Source organism: Zingiber officinale, chromosome 1A (assembly GCF_018446385.1).
Source record: "Zingiber officinale cultivar Zhangliang chromosome 1A, Zo_v1.1, whole genome shotgun sequence".
Classification (NCBI taxonomy): Eukaryota; Viridiplantae; Streptophyta; class Magnoliopsida; order Zingiberales; family Zingiberaceae; genus Zingiber; species Zingiber officinale.
In genome coordinates, this window is record NC_055987.1 from 162893547 (window position 1) to 162908396 (window position 14850).

Here is a 14850-nt window from a genome sequence, read left to right on the forward strand (position 1 = left end):
TTCTTGGGAGAAAAGGATAAACTTAGGTTATTTTTAAACTTAGCGATTAGTTAGTGATACTTAGATAGATAATCTAGGTATTTTATTTATACTAAAATTGTCATGTATTGTATGCTCTATCACTTGCCATGACATCATTGTCATTGCATTCATATTGTTATAAAAAATATTACATGTCATGTCACGCATGCATCATTTAAATATGATAGTTTTTCTTTTGAAAAATACTCATTTGATGTATACCATAATTATTATCATGTATTATTTTAATTTCTTAAAAATTGAGGGCAATGATATCAATTGGCATCCTATGTTGGATGATCAAAGTTAAATTGTCTAGTTAGATATGTACGATCCCTTAGTTTAGGGAAAACCTAATTTACATCTCACAAAAACCATAGGTTTGACTTATGTGTGCTTTTGAAATACATTAAATACAAGTGAGATGTTAGAAATATGAACAAAACTCAAGATGTTAATTTAGTGTATCTTTTTAAAGTTTTAGTATTATCAAAACATAGATTATGTGAAGTCGAATTATGGAGAAAGCTAATGTATAAGTCATGTGTATCTAGCCCAAAGATCATGGTTAGAAATTTAGTTTTGAAATCCATTTCAAAATCATTTTGAAAAATTTTGGTGAAGTCTATCTTTTGATAGGAATCACCATTGATTAGTTGGATATATATAAAGTAGAATAAAACATTGAAGTTTCCAATTTTGTATCAATATTTAAAAATGGATGTTATTTTCATAGAAAACTATTTTTTTCATAATAGCACATGATATAAGTAATATCTATGTGAAATTTTATGATTATTTGAATGTTATATAATTATGTAGACATTTCTAAATTTCGACCTAAAAATTGAAATTCAAAAATTCAAAAATATCAATCGATCAAGTAATTGATTCACCCCAGAGTGAATCGATTAGCTCAATCGATTAAAGTGTATTTCTGTGAGCACAGAGGCTTGCGGAATCGATCAAGTGATCGATCAAACCCTTATAATCGATTGGATCAATTAAATAGGGCGACGATAATCGATTGAATCCTAATTTCAATTGATTCAGAGAGGCTTAATCAATTGGTAGCTAAAATCAATCGATTAGAAAGACTGATTTTGATTTAAGTGGCCTAATTTCAGTTCATTAAGACATGTTTAGTCGAGTTAATCATCCCTAACCCTCGAAAGTGCTTTGATAAGTATTTAAGGGTAATTTTCTGGATGAAAATAAGAAAAAAATGGTTAAATGGGACTAATTTAGAGTTTAAGAGGAGGTTTGGATTCGAAGTTGAATTTTCAACCTCAGAATTTCAATTTTGGGTTTCCTAATGGTCTACGAACTCCAAATCATTGTTGGTGCAATAATAAAAGTTTGGAACATATTTTAAGGGGGAGTTTCTTCCTAAAGACATGAGTTTTTTTATTGAGAGGAAAATGGAAGATTAAAAATCTTCATTGTGATGGATGACTACTTAAGGTTGAGCATAATATATAATGAAAGGTATGAGAATTTCATTATCTTCCTTTGAATATAGTGACTCTCGGGGATAGTTTTTGAAGTGTGTCAAAGGGGAAGAAAATATAAGGTTTAAGTTAGAGATCCTCATTTAACTTAAACATATTGTCAAACTTCAAAGAGAGAGATTGTTGTGCAATTATCCTCAGGTCAAGGTTGACCAGTTTAACTAAGCTCAAGTGGATTCGAGCTTGACTTTCGATGTTCGAACAATATGTGAGTAGAAGTCATATAAGTCAAGTTGACTGGATATTTGACGATATGTGAGAAAGAAATCAAGTAGGTTATGGAGGAGCAGATACTTGATTGGGAAAGTCCTAACTAGAGGGTTAGGCAAGGGAAAAGTCTTAACTGCGATTAAGCAAAGGAAAGTCTAAATGGGTCAAGGAGGACCGCACATTAACAGGTACAAAGACCTAACTGCAGTTAGGCAAAAGAGAATCCAAGTGGGTCAAGGAGAACCGCACGTTGGCAAGAGGAAAGCCCTAATTGTGGTTAGATAAGAGGGAAATCTAAGTAGGTCAAGGAGGACCACACTTGGTGATCAAGAGTCCAATGGGAAGTTAGCATGAGAGGAAGTCCTAACCGGTCATGATTGACTAGATATTGGGCAAGGAAACCCTATACTTGGATCAATTAAGTTAGAGTTAGACAATTGATTGGGGCAATTGATTAGCCCTAGTCTAATCAATTAAGGTAATTGATTAAACCAAGCCTAATCGATTGGTTCAATCGATTAGGTGGTTTTTATCGAGAGAAAGGAGAATGTTTGAATCGATTGAGTCAATCAATTAAGTCTTTCCCAATTGATTAGGCAATCGATTAGGGCAATCGTCGTGAGAGCACAGAGAGGTGTTGAATTGATTGGCCAATCGATTCAGCTCTCTCCAATCAATTGGTCAATCAATTGGAGTAGAGTTTTGTAAAGCATAGTGTTGTGCTGAATCGATTGGGAAAGTGCCTAATTAAATGAGAGAAAATCACGAGCGAACAGTGAACTTCTGAATCGATTAGGTAATTGATTGAAGCTGCACAATCGTTTAGGTAATTGAATGAGAGAAGCAGAAAAGAGTCGTTGTGAGATTTGAAAGAATGAACCCGACGTGGCAATTGATTGGGAGTAAGCCCAATCGATTGGAAACTCTAGATCGCAAGATAAAAGACGTTTTCATAGGGGATTTGGCAGCTCTTCTTCCCCACTCTTCACCTCCAGTTCTTGGATGATTCAGGGCGAAGTGTTGCTGCACTTTCGAGTCTACAAGAGGTGTTTCCAAACAAGAAGAAAACAAGCAAGATTCTGATTGTATTTGTGTATTCATTTCTTTATTCTTGTTATATTTTTTTTTTTTTGCTATGATCTTGTACAAGGTTTCTCCATCTCTGGATTATTTTCGAGAATGAGTGATTTTTCATAGTGGAGTGTGTACACTATATGAATCTTTGGATTAGTTACTTAGCGCGAAAAAAACAATTCCGAGACTGCTGCCTTAAAACCCTTGGTGAACAAAATACTCGACATAATGAATTTGACTCTTTGTTCGATGTCCTAATTTTGTTATATAAATGATTCCGGGACCGCCACACTAAAACCCTCGGCGAAGATCAAGAGGCAGTGTAGAGTAGTTCGGATCCTCTGTCCCGAAATAATGTGTCCCCGTGTCCCCTTACCGATCAGACGGTCATGGCATCTTTGAGATGTGTGCAACATCTTTGAGATGTAATTTGGTCCGTCTGATCAGTGAGCGGGACAGAGGGGATACATGATTTCGGGATAGACGATCCGAACTTGGCGTAGAGAAGCAAATCCTCCACGCGAAGATGCCGAAATCTAAACGTAACCGGCCCGGTGAGGCGAATCTTGTAGTTGATCAAGCTCACTGTCAAGCAATCTACTTTTTAGCGAAAAGGTAGGCGTGTTTCGACTTGTGATTCTTGTTTTGTTTGATGAGGGCAGTGACACTGTCGAAGATGAAGAAGAAGGGGAGGGAGAACAAAGAGGCCATCGTGAACGCTATCAAGGAGGCGGTTGAGTGTTACCCCTTTGCTTACGTATTTACTTTCGAGAATATGAGGAATCAGAAATTCAAGGAGTTCAGAGACCAGCTCAAGTCCAATAGCAGGTATTATGTTGAGATTATTCTTTTGAGATTATTCTTCACTAATGATGGCTAGACGATGAAATCCCTTGGCGCAGATTTTTTCTTGGATCAAACAACGTGATGCAGTTTTAGGGCGGTCTGTAGGTGATGAAGTCAAGCCTGGCATTTATAAACTTTCTAAAGTGAGACTGTTTGTTTTGCTTTATTAATTAATCATTCCATTGTTCATGCCGTGATATATTCTTTGTCAGTTTATTCGTCATGATGCTGGGCTTCTCTTCACTAATCTCTCTAAAGAAGTTGAGAGGTAAGGATCTAATTGCCGGCTGAAAGAGCCATGTTTTGTCATGTTTGCAAGATACATTTACTGGCATTTTGTGAAAATTCGAAAGTTAATTATCAACGGTTGATTCTAGTGTTTATAGCATTAGGTGCTAGATTGAAAATCAAAGGAAATTATTTTTGGTAATCAATGCCACCTAAGTTTAGCCATTCATTTTCTTCATTACAACTATGGTCTAGCAATTGTTGCATATATGCTATTTGGAGCTTATAATCAAGTGAAATACCTCATATTTTCTATTTGTTAACAATATAGAAACAATCATTGTAATTGTGTTAACCTATCATCTTTGCAATCCGTTAATATAAGGCTCAACTTAGCATCTGACCTTAGCTATTTGTTAATTTGTTAACCTTAGCATCTAATTGATGAATGATAAGGCTCAACTTGCTTCTATCCAATTTTGCAGCAAAACAAACCTTTGTTAAATTTGAGTATCTTTTAGTGGTTGATGCTTCAAATTCAATCCTGTTAGAATCAACCTATTCTCATCAACAGTAAGCAATTGCAATCTCTCCTTAATGACAATCTGTTGTTTATAAGGAGAGTACTAACACGGTAGTAAATCGCACCAAAATAGCAAGCATACAATAAACTTGTAAATAAAAGAGTAAGGTCGAGAAATTGTTATCTCTGGTTGAAGCGTCGGCGTGCCGACTATCTTTAGAGAATTTATTGTCGCCCACGGTACAGAGGCTCTCCGGTAAAATTCTCCCAAGATCTGACAACCACTCGCGTCGTCCATAGGTGCACTCCAAGATGAACGTCGCACTCGGACTCAACCTCAGATCGTTATACACCAAACCTCAGGACAAGGAAAACTAGAGCATGCAGAGAGGGAAGGAGAAGAGAGCAGATTGCTCGAGAGAGAATGAAAAAGATTGCTTGAGTGCGCAGGTATTTATTCACCCTGAAGCAGTAGCACTGCTTCGCGAGTGAACCAAGGCGTCGGGATAGAACCAACGCTTTATAAGCGAACCAAAGCATCGGGATAGAACCAATGCTTCGCGAGCGAACCAAAGCGTTGGTTCCCTCCTTCACTCACGGTACAGAACGCGTTGGTTCCCTAAACCCTCATACGCGGGACAAAACCAAACTGGCAAAAACAAACTAGGTCGCCTGCAAGCATGAGACCCATGAGCTAGGGATTTGCACCCCCCCCCCTTGCGCGCGATGATCACGTGTGTCGCGCCTGGTTTATGGATTTCCAGCTCGAACACCCCGAAACCACCTAATTTGGGCTCGGCCCGCGCATGCATGTAGGTCCCCTTAACATTGTTAAGCAAGAATAGAAGAGCATATATGAGGTCTTCCAACCTTCTTAGCTTAGCAATGTGGGACTAAATGCATACACATATGCATTACCATAAGAACAAAAACCAAGGAAAATAGTTTGAATTAAACACAAAACTCAACAATCCCCCACTAATTCAAATTATTTTGGTCGAAAAATAGAGACTTGTCCTTAGCCTTGGTTGCAATGAGCTTTTAGTGAAAATACATTCCGGTTAAAATTTTCACCTAAGTACACCAATCTTATTCACATAGGTTTGAAGTGAACCCAGTCTTGAACTTAAACCTTTTATATGTGAAAATCAATTGGTAACAACTCATCACGGGCGACGGTTGAATCCTTCTGGGTTGGTGCATTACGGTCATGCCACCGAATCTTGTTTCATAAGTGCTAAGGAGAGTTGCCTAGACCCCCCACACTGCGACCACACAGTTACACTTACATAGGTGAGTTCTCCAAGGATGTACTGTGAGCATCCTGTCATTAAGACCTTGAACTCATTAAGAGCTCCTAAGCTCATCCTTACTAGCAGTCAAGCATCTATCCAGGGAAGAAACTATGAGATTACATCTCAATCAATTTGATGTTTACAGTTCATCCTTATAACTTGTTTATACCACATTGAACCTACTTCTTGGGATCTCCAATCAGATAGCTTGGGTTGCCGCTATAGGTGAAACCAGGATAGGCCTCAGTCTCATTCCCTTACTGGATCTCTTGATTTTCTCAGAATCAAGTCCTTTAGTGAGTGGATCAGCAATATTGTCTTTTGAATTTATAAAGTCCAATGACACCACTCCAAGAGACACTAACTCATGAATAGATTTTAATCTTATTCATACATGTCTCTTCTGTTTCTGGTTATACTTGGAGCTTCTAATCTGAGCTATTGTTGTTTGATTATCACAGTGTACTGAAATAAAAGGTATTGGCTTTATCATCAAGGGAATTTCAGAAAGAAGACCCTTAAGCCAATCAGCTTCAGTTACTATGGTATCCAAAGCACACAATTCTGCCTCAGATGTAGAACGGGTTATAATCGTCTGTTTAACAGACCTCCAAGCAACTATACCGCCTCCAAGTGTAAAGACATAACCAGTAATACGCCTTTACACTCAACAGTGTTAGCTATCCAACTAGCATCATTATATCCCTCCAGGACTGCAGGGAATTTCCCATACCACAAGCCCAAGGATATAGTGTCTTTTAGATATCTGAGTACTCTGTCTAATGCATCCCAATGTGTTCTGTCCGAACAGCTGGTAAACCTGCTCAATTTCGTTATAGCAAAAGAAATATCAGGTCTAGAACAATTTGCTAAATACATTAGACTACCTATTATTTGTGAGTATCTTAATTGAGACACTGCCACACCACTCTTATTCTTGTGGAGAGTTTTTGAAGGATCATAGGGTGTGACGACAGATTTAACTTGGCTATAGCCATATTTCTCTAACACTCTCTCAACATAGAGTGACTGAGAAATTGCTATTCCATCAGTTGAACGAGTCAACTTCAACCCTAAAATCATGTCAGCACAACCCATATCCTTCATATCAAACTTACCACTTAAGAGGGTCTTAGTCTCATTAATAATAGAAAGGTTAGAACCAAAAAGTAGAATATCATCTACATATAAACATAAGATAATACAATTATCACCTTTCATTTTAGCATACACACATTTATCATAGTCATTCATTTCAAAGTCAAACGATAGCATAGCTCTATCAAATTTTTCGTGTCACTGCTTTGGGGCTTGCTTTAAACCAAAAAGAGATTTGACTAGCCTACAAACTTTATTCTCATTTCCAAAAACTACATGTCCCTCAGGCTGGTCCATATATATCTCTTCTTCAAGATCTCCATTAAGGAATACCGTTTTGATATCCATTTGATGGACCTCAAAATGATATATGGATGTCAATGCTATTAACACTTGGATTGTAGTATTTCTGGTAGCAGGAGAATAAGTGTCAAAATAGTCAATCCCTTCTTTCTGTTTGAATCCCTTAACAACCAGGCGGGCTTTGAATTTATCTACTGACCCATCAGGTTTTAGTTTTCTTTTAAACACTCATTTACATCCTATAGTGGTACACCCAGGAGGTAAATCTACCAACTCCCAAGTGGCATTAGAGATAATAGAGTCCATTTCACTTTTAATGGTCTCTTTCCAGTGCTTAGCTTCAGGAGAAGCCATAGCATCTCTATATGTCACAGGGTCACCTTCTATATTATAGGTGATAAAATCTTAGCCTAAATCCGTAGACACACGTTGCCTCTTGCTCCTTCTCGATTCTGTATACTCACTAGATTCATCTAGTCTAGAGTGACTTGAGGAAGGTGTACCTACTACGGATAATGGAACCTCTACAGTAGCAGGATTATCTCTAGTAGGAATACTAGATATAGACTGAGGTGTTCTCGTCTTCATAGGAAATATATCCTCAAAAAATGTAGCATCGCGAAGTTCTACAATAGTATTTGCATCTATTCCAAAAATTTCAGATTTAATAATCAGAAACCTATATGCAATACTATTTTGAGCATAACCCAAGAAGATATCATCTACGGTCTTTGGACCAAGTTTTTTCCTTCTGTGTTCAGGTACTAGTACCTTTACAAGGCACCCTCACACTTTAAGGTATTTCAAACTTGTCCTCCGACCTTTCCAAAGCTCATATGGGCTTTTATCCCTAGACCTTATGGGGACTCTATTTAACACATGACATGCAGTGTATAGAGTTTCCCTCCACATGAAGTTGAGTAACCCAGAACTGCCTAACATGGAATTAATCATATCTTCAAGGGTTCGATTTTTTCGTTCTGCTATACCGTTGGATTGAGGATTATATGGAGCAGTTACCTCGTGAATTATACCTGCATCTTGACAAAAATTTTGAAACAGGTTCGAGGTAAACTCTCCACCCCTATCAGACCTTAACCTCTTAATAGTTTTATTTGGTTGATTCTCAGCTTCAGATTTAAAAACCATAAATTTATCTAAAGCTTCATCCTTAGTTTTTAGTAAATAAACATAACAATAATGAGAGTGATCATTAATGAAGGTAATGAAATACCATTTATGGTCTCTCGTTATTACACCGTTAAACTCACAACAATCAGTATGAATCAATTCTAAAATATCAGAATTTCTATCAACTGATTTGAAGGGTTTACGGGGTTGTTTATATTGCACACAAACTTCACATTTTTTTCTTATCATTTATAGCATTCTTAGGAATCATGTCTAGATTCATCATCCTTTTTACGGTATTAAAATTGACATGTCCTAATCTGTCATGTCATATATCATAAGACTCAATGTTGTAAGAACAACCAATATCAGTAGATTTATTTAAAGTAGCATTTGTTGGTCCCTTTGGAGGTCGGCAAGAGGGGAGGGGTGAATTGCCCTACAAAAATAAACCACAAACCTTTTTCAGATATTCAACTAATTAACAGACACTTGTAATAATAAAAGAAAGAGACTAAATGAAAAGAGCAGACATAAGAGATTTACTTGGTTTGCAATCAGGGGATTGCTAATCCAAGGAAAGTAAGCGCACTATCTGATGATCTCCTTCGGGCGGAGTAGCCTCTTTACAGCGTTGACAGTACAAATAAAAAGAACAGAAATGAAAGCATAGAGAAAACTGATTACAAGTGAGTTGATTTAACTGTGCAGATCAGTGCTATATTTATAGCACTGGTCGGAGCACCCTGGGGGATAAAATTTTATCCCCCAACGATCAGATCGCGTTTGACGCGATCCTGGTCAAAATCCGGGTCCGGGCGCCTCAGACTGGTCCGGGCGCTCGGACCAGGAAAGTCAACAGAGTTGACTTTTCTCGGTCCGGGACCTCTGCTCCGGTTCTTCTCGTCTTGGTCCGGGTCTTTCGCTCCAGTTCTGCTAGCTTGAGTGATCTCGACCATCCGGAATAGGGCTCACCCGAACCCAAGTTCCGGCCTTCTCCTCGAGCAGCCTTCCTTCCCGGTTTCTCGTCCCTCGAACGCTACGCACGTTCTTCTCGTCCATCGGTGTACTCTTCCGCGGTCACCTCGTCCCTCAGACGCACCGAGCCCGTCGGCTCTCTCTCGTGCCGTCCTTCTCGCTAGCCGTGTCTTTCGCTCAACTTCTTGTGTTCCTAAGCTCCTGCACACTTAGACACAAGGGTTAGACAACGCAGGACCTAACTTAGCTTGTTTGATCACATCAAAACACCTTGGGATTCCAACAGCATTTTCTACATTGAGTTTAAATAAACCTTCATTAAGGTAACATTTTCCAATAAATGCTCCTAAATGTAATATTACAACTTTATTATATTTAAAGTTCAGCTCATAACTAGCGCGGACTAACTTTGACCCACTAATCAAATTCCGACGGACCACTGGAACATGATGCACCTCATGCAGTGATAGGACTTTTCCAGAGGTGAACCTCAGGTCAACTTGTCCTATCCCAAACACCCTCGCTGCAGAATGGTTTCCCATGGTCACGGAAGTGCCTTCAATTACCTGATAAGTAAGGAAGGCAGAGCGATCAGCACAACAGTGCACATTAGCACCTGTATCAACTAACCATTCATGGGTTGATAGATCAAGTTTAGTTCAGGTTTGAAGGTAACAAACCTATGGCTGGTGCCGTCACTAGCAGTCACAACATTTGCTTGTGCCTTGGTGTTGGACATATTGCTCTGGTTTTTCTTCTTGTCCTTTTGCTTAGGGAAGAATTTGACAAAATGTCCAACTTGTCCACATGCCCAGCACGGCTTGGTTCCATTTTTCTTTTGAATCTTTGGTTTGGGTTTCATCTTGTTCTTCATTTTTTGATTTTTGAATTTTTTTCTTATCAGATGAGACTACTACGTTTACCTTTGGAATAAAATCCATAGGCATTCTTTTATCATCATCTTTATGTTGCTTCCGATGTTCTTCTTTGATATTTAAGGCAATCATCATATCTTCTAGAGAGATTTTACCTCTCATATGTTTAAGAGTCATGTCAAAATCTTCCCAACTCGGAGGTAATTTTTCGATGATAGACAAGACCTAAAACTTTTCGGGTAATGGCATATCTCCTTCAGCAAGACCATGAATTTGAACTTGGAATTCATGTGTTTCCTCAACCACAGATTTGCCTTCAACCATTTTGAAGTTTAGGAATTTTACCACAGTGTACTTTTCTAAACCAGAATCTTCATAGTTGTATTTTTTATCCAAAGATTTCCACAGCTCTTTAGCCGAAGTCGTTGAGCAGTACACATCAAATAGTACGTCTGAAAGGGCAGACAGGATCCTCCCATGACAGAGATAATCCCTTTGCTTAAACCTCTGTAAGGCAACACTATAGGCAGGTTCCTCTTCATCAGGTGAAGGAGGATCTATTTCTATAACGGAAAATAGCCCTAGCGTAGTAAGCCAAAATTTCATCCATTGTTGCCAACGTCTGAAGTTTTGCCCCAAAAATCTCTCGGGTCTGGCGCTAGCCTCATCAGACCCCGTTACCCTATCGTTCATCATGTCTATTGATGCTTACAATAAATTCTTTAAAATTGTTGTTTATAAGGAGAGTACTAACATGGTAGTAAATTGCATCAAAATAGCAAGCATGCAATAAACTTGTAAATAAAAGAGTAAGGTCGAGAAATTGTTATCTCCGGTTGAAGCGTCGGCGTGCTGACTGTCTTTAGAGAATTTATTGCCGCCCACGGTGCAAAGGCTCTCCGGCAAAATTCTCCCAAGATCCAACAACCACTCGCGTCGTCCGTAGGTGCACTCCAAGACGAACGTCGCACACGGACTCAACCTTAGATCGCTCGAGAGAGAATGAAAAAGACTGCTTGAGTGCGCAGGTATTTATTCACCCTGAAGCAGTAGCACTGCTTCGCGAGTGAACCAAAGCGTCGGGACAGAACCAATGCTTTGCGAGCGAACCAAGGTCATACGCGGGACAAAATCAAACTGGCAGAAACAAACCAAGTCGCCTGAGACCCACGAGTTGGGGATTTGCACCCCCCCTGTGCGCGATGATCGCGTGCGTCGCCCCCGATTTATGGATTTCTGGCTCGAACCCCCCGAAACCACCTGATTTGGGCTCGGCCCGCGCATGCGTGTAGGTCCCCTTAACATTGCTAAGCAAGGATGGAAGGGCTCCATATATAAGGTCTTCCAACCTTCTTAGCTTAGGAATGTGGGACTAAATGCATACACATATGCATTACCATAAGAACAAAAATCAAGGAAAATAGTTTGAATTAAACACAAAACTCAACACAATCATTCTACTATATATGTTGGTCCAACTTATTTTCATTCAAAGATGAATCGTATACAATACATAAGATTGTTTCTTATTGATATTTTAATGTATTTTGCTTGAGATAAAAATACTTTGCGTTGAGATAAAAATCTTTCTAGTTGTTAGTGTGTGTTGATTTTATCATAATATTATTAGTGAATTATAGTTAGATTGAATCTAATGTATTTTATATTTTTTACATTTCAGTTTACAGGAAAAATCAAGAACAAATATTTCTATCAATCTCAATTTGATGAAGTTAGAAGTGAGCAGAGCGAATTTGTCTACTCGTATGTATAAGGTGGATGCCTAAGTCGTGTATGTTGGAATAAATATTTGGGATTATTATGGATTTTAGTGTTGCTCTTATGATAAACAGTGGATATAGTTTTATGAATATAGTTTTTGATATAGTTGTAGATATAATTGTAGATAAACTTGTTTGTAAGATAGATATTCATCAATACTAAAGCTATATGATTTAAATCAATTACTTCAGCAATCAATTACTCAATAGGTAAAAGATGTTTTTTTGCTTCAATAAGCAATATAAACAATAAAGTTATATATTATCGATTACTTCAGTACACTATAAAACTCATGAAGTAAAAGACATGTTTTTTACTTCGGCATCGGTTCACCTTTGAATCAATTTTGCCTCCTTCAATCGGTCAAAGACTTCGCTATATTTTTTATATATACAACTTCTATGATAAAATGAAGTAAAATAGTACCCTTTTATAGGATCGTTGGGGGGAGGGGTTTGAATAGCGCATATGAGTTTTCACATAGTTTAAAACTTGGAGTAAAATGCAGCTAAATAAATAAAAATAAAGGAAAGAAAATCCAAGCTAACACGTGTTGATTTTACTTGGTTCAGTGTTTGTTACGACTCTTACTCCTAGGTCCGCGATCGACAATTGTTTTCGTTGGGTAATTTACTAATAATTTCGAATAAGTACAAGTACGATAATTGAATGCTATAATAAAAATTTTACCAACAACTAAAGAATCAAAATTGCAAGCATTCCGTCATCAGAGCAGCTTTCAACATTGTAGAAGTGTTTTTTGAGCGGTGCGTAGAAGAGAAACTTCTTTGAATTGATGTATTTGAGTTGTTGATCGAACCCTCCTTTTATAGCCCCATCCAGATGCCTAGATCCCTTCCCGAATGTCTGGAGTGTGTCGACATAATGAGCTTTCGTTGAAACTTCATTCTAGAAGTTTATCAATGTCCGTGCGCCTGAACCCATGACATAGGTCGACCAATAGAAGTGCCCAAAATGATTTTTAAGAGGATTTTTAAATGATTTTTAAAAGGCTTTTTAAAATAATTTTCAAGAGGATTTTTAAAATGATTTTTAAAAAGATTTTTAAAAGGACTTTTAAAATGATTTTTAAGTAATTAATTTAATGATTAAGTTCTTTTAATTACTTACGTTAATAATTGATTTGACTAAATCCATCTCAGCCGATTCTAAGTTATCAATCAGGAAATCTTATAGTAGTTTTGTGAGATGGTTAAACTTCAATTTATATTATTTCTAAGGATTAATTTACATTTGAGTTAAACTTAGGTTTTCCATTTAGTCAATTAAATATGTATTTCAAACATTAGCTCTCAGGCAGTCGCGAGGCACTAGGCCTTCTTGGGTATGAGATCATCCACCACTTTCTAGACAGAGCCGTTCAAAGAAATTATATATTTAATTTTCTTTTTTAAACTCCTAGGTTTAACTAACAAGTGTAAATTACGCCTAAGTCCTTAAAACTATCCTAATCTAAATATACATATTACTGATAAAATAAATAAACAAACATCACACAATCAATTTATTAAGATAGTTTTTCTACTGGCTCCCCTTGGATAATAGCATCAATATGGTCTATCAAGGTAATAGACTTGATCCTTGGGGACCCAATATTGACCAAGTTGGACTTAGGTACCCATGCTTGGATTATCTTTCTATTCGGTCTGTTAATAAGCGATAAATAAGACCGATATTTCTTATTAGCTTTAAATCCTAGTCCGGATCGATTATATACAACTTTCTATTTTCCAAGAATCAAGTCCAGATTCTTGGAACCCAGTGTAAACCGTTCCAACGTGACCTTAAGTTCTTTAACCTGAGTTTTCAAATTAGAATTTTCTTCCTCAAGTTGTTGGATTTGGGTTGAATTTTCAATTTGAACTGGTTCGGTTAAAGGACTCGGGTTAGTCACTTCCTCGAGGGTTGTTACCTCCTTTTGGAGTGACTTGATCCGGGCGTTGGATTTAGCTAATTTCTTTAACAAATAAGAAATTAAATCTTCTGAATTATCTACTTTAGAAATTAACGAGCTTACAGTGAATTTGGGCCCTTCGGAAACGGATACGGATCCGTGGCTTCGCTCAGACTCGGTTCCAGATTCACTCTCGGTTTCAATCTCGACCTTGGACTCGGTTTCGGCAACATGTGCTAATACAGGTAAAGCGAGTAGGCTTGATTGTTCTTCTTCGTCGAATTCGGATTTGTCTGACGACTCGGACCATGTAGCCTTTAGTGCTTTCTTCGTCTTGCTTATTCTTGCAAATAACTCAACACCTTTCTCGGCCGGAGTAGTATTAGTCTGCTCAAATAATTCGTCTATTAAATATACTTACTTACTTTCATGTATGATCTATTCTCGTGTAGCTCGATCAGCTTCTCCCATAACTCTTTACACTTGAGAAGGGGCCAACGCGGTTCAGCTCTTCATTGGTTAAGCCGCACTGAAGAGTGTAGGTTGTTCTAGCATTGGCCTCGACCTTCTTGATTATGTTTGAGTCCCAGTTCTCGCAAGGTACCGCTTTTCCTGAGCCGTCGAGTGGAAGAGTGATCCCAGTTTTGATGATGATCCATATTTCAAACTGGGTTTACAGATATGACTCCATTCAACCCTTCTAGTAGCCGAAATCTTCGCCATTGAAGAGCGGAGGTCGGACTGTGTTGTAGCCTTCTTGGAGAGCCATTAAGAAAGAATCTCGCACAATAAAAATAATAAAACTTGTTCCAAGACTTGGTCTTGGATTAGTAGTGCGGGAAAATGGTAGAAATAGAAATTCATGAATTTCAAGAAAAAATAATAAAAAAATAAAAAAATATTATTTAAAATATTAAAAAATATTATTTCAAATTTTGCTAAATGCCTATTTTATCAATACTAATAAGTGATGAAGAGATGAAAGTGAGTTTTTCGAAAATAGTTTTGGAGGGAAAAAACGAAAGACGTAAGGTTTTATTTTTACCCTAAACAAACGAGA

General features: G+C 37.7%; 1 pseudogene; it reads left to right on the top strand.

The window, feature by feature from the left end:
* The first annotated feature begins 3342 nt into the window (after window positions 1-3342).
* On the top strand, window positions 3343-3934 carry LOC122011951 (annotated as a pseudogene).
* Window positions 3935-14850: the final 10916 nt, after the last annotated feature.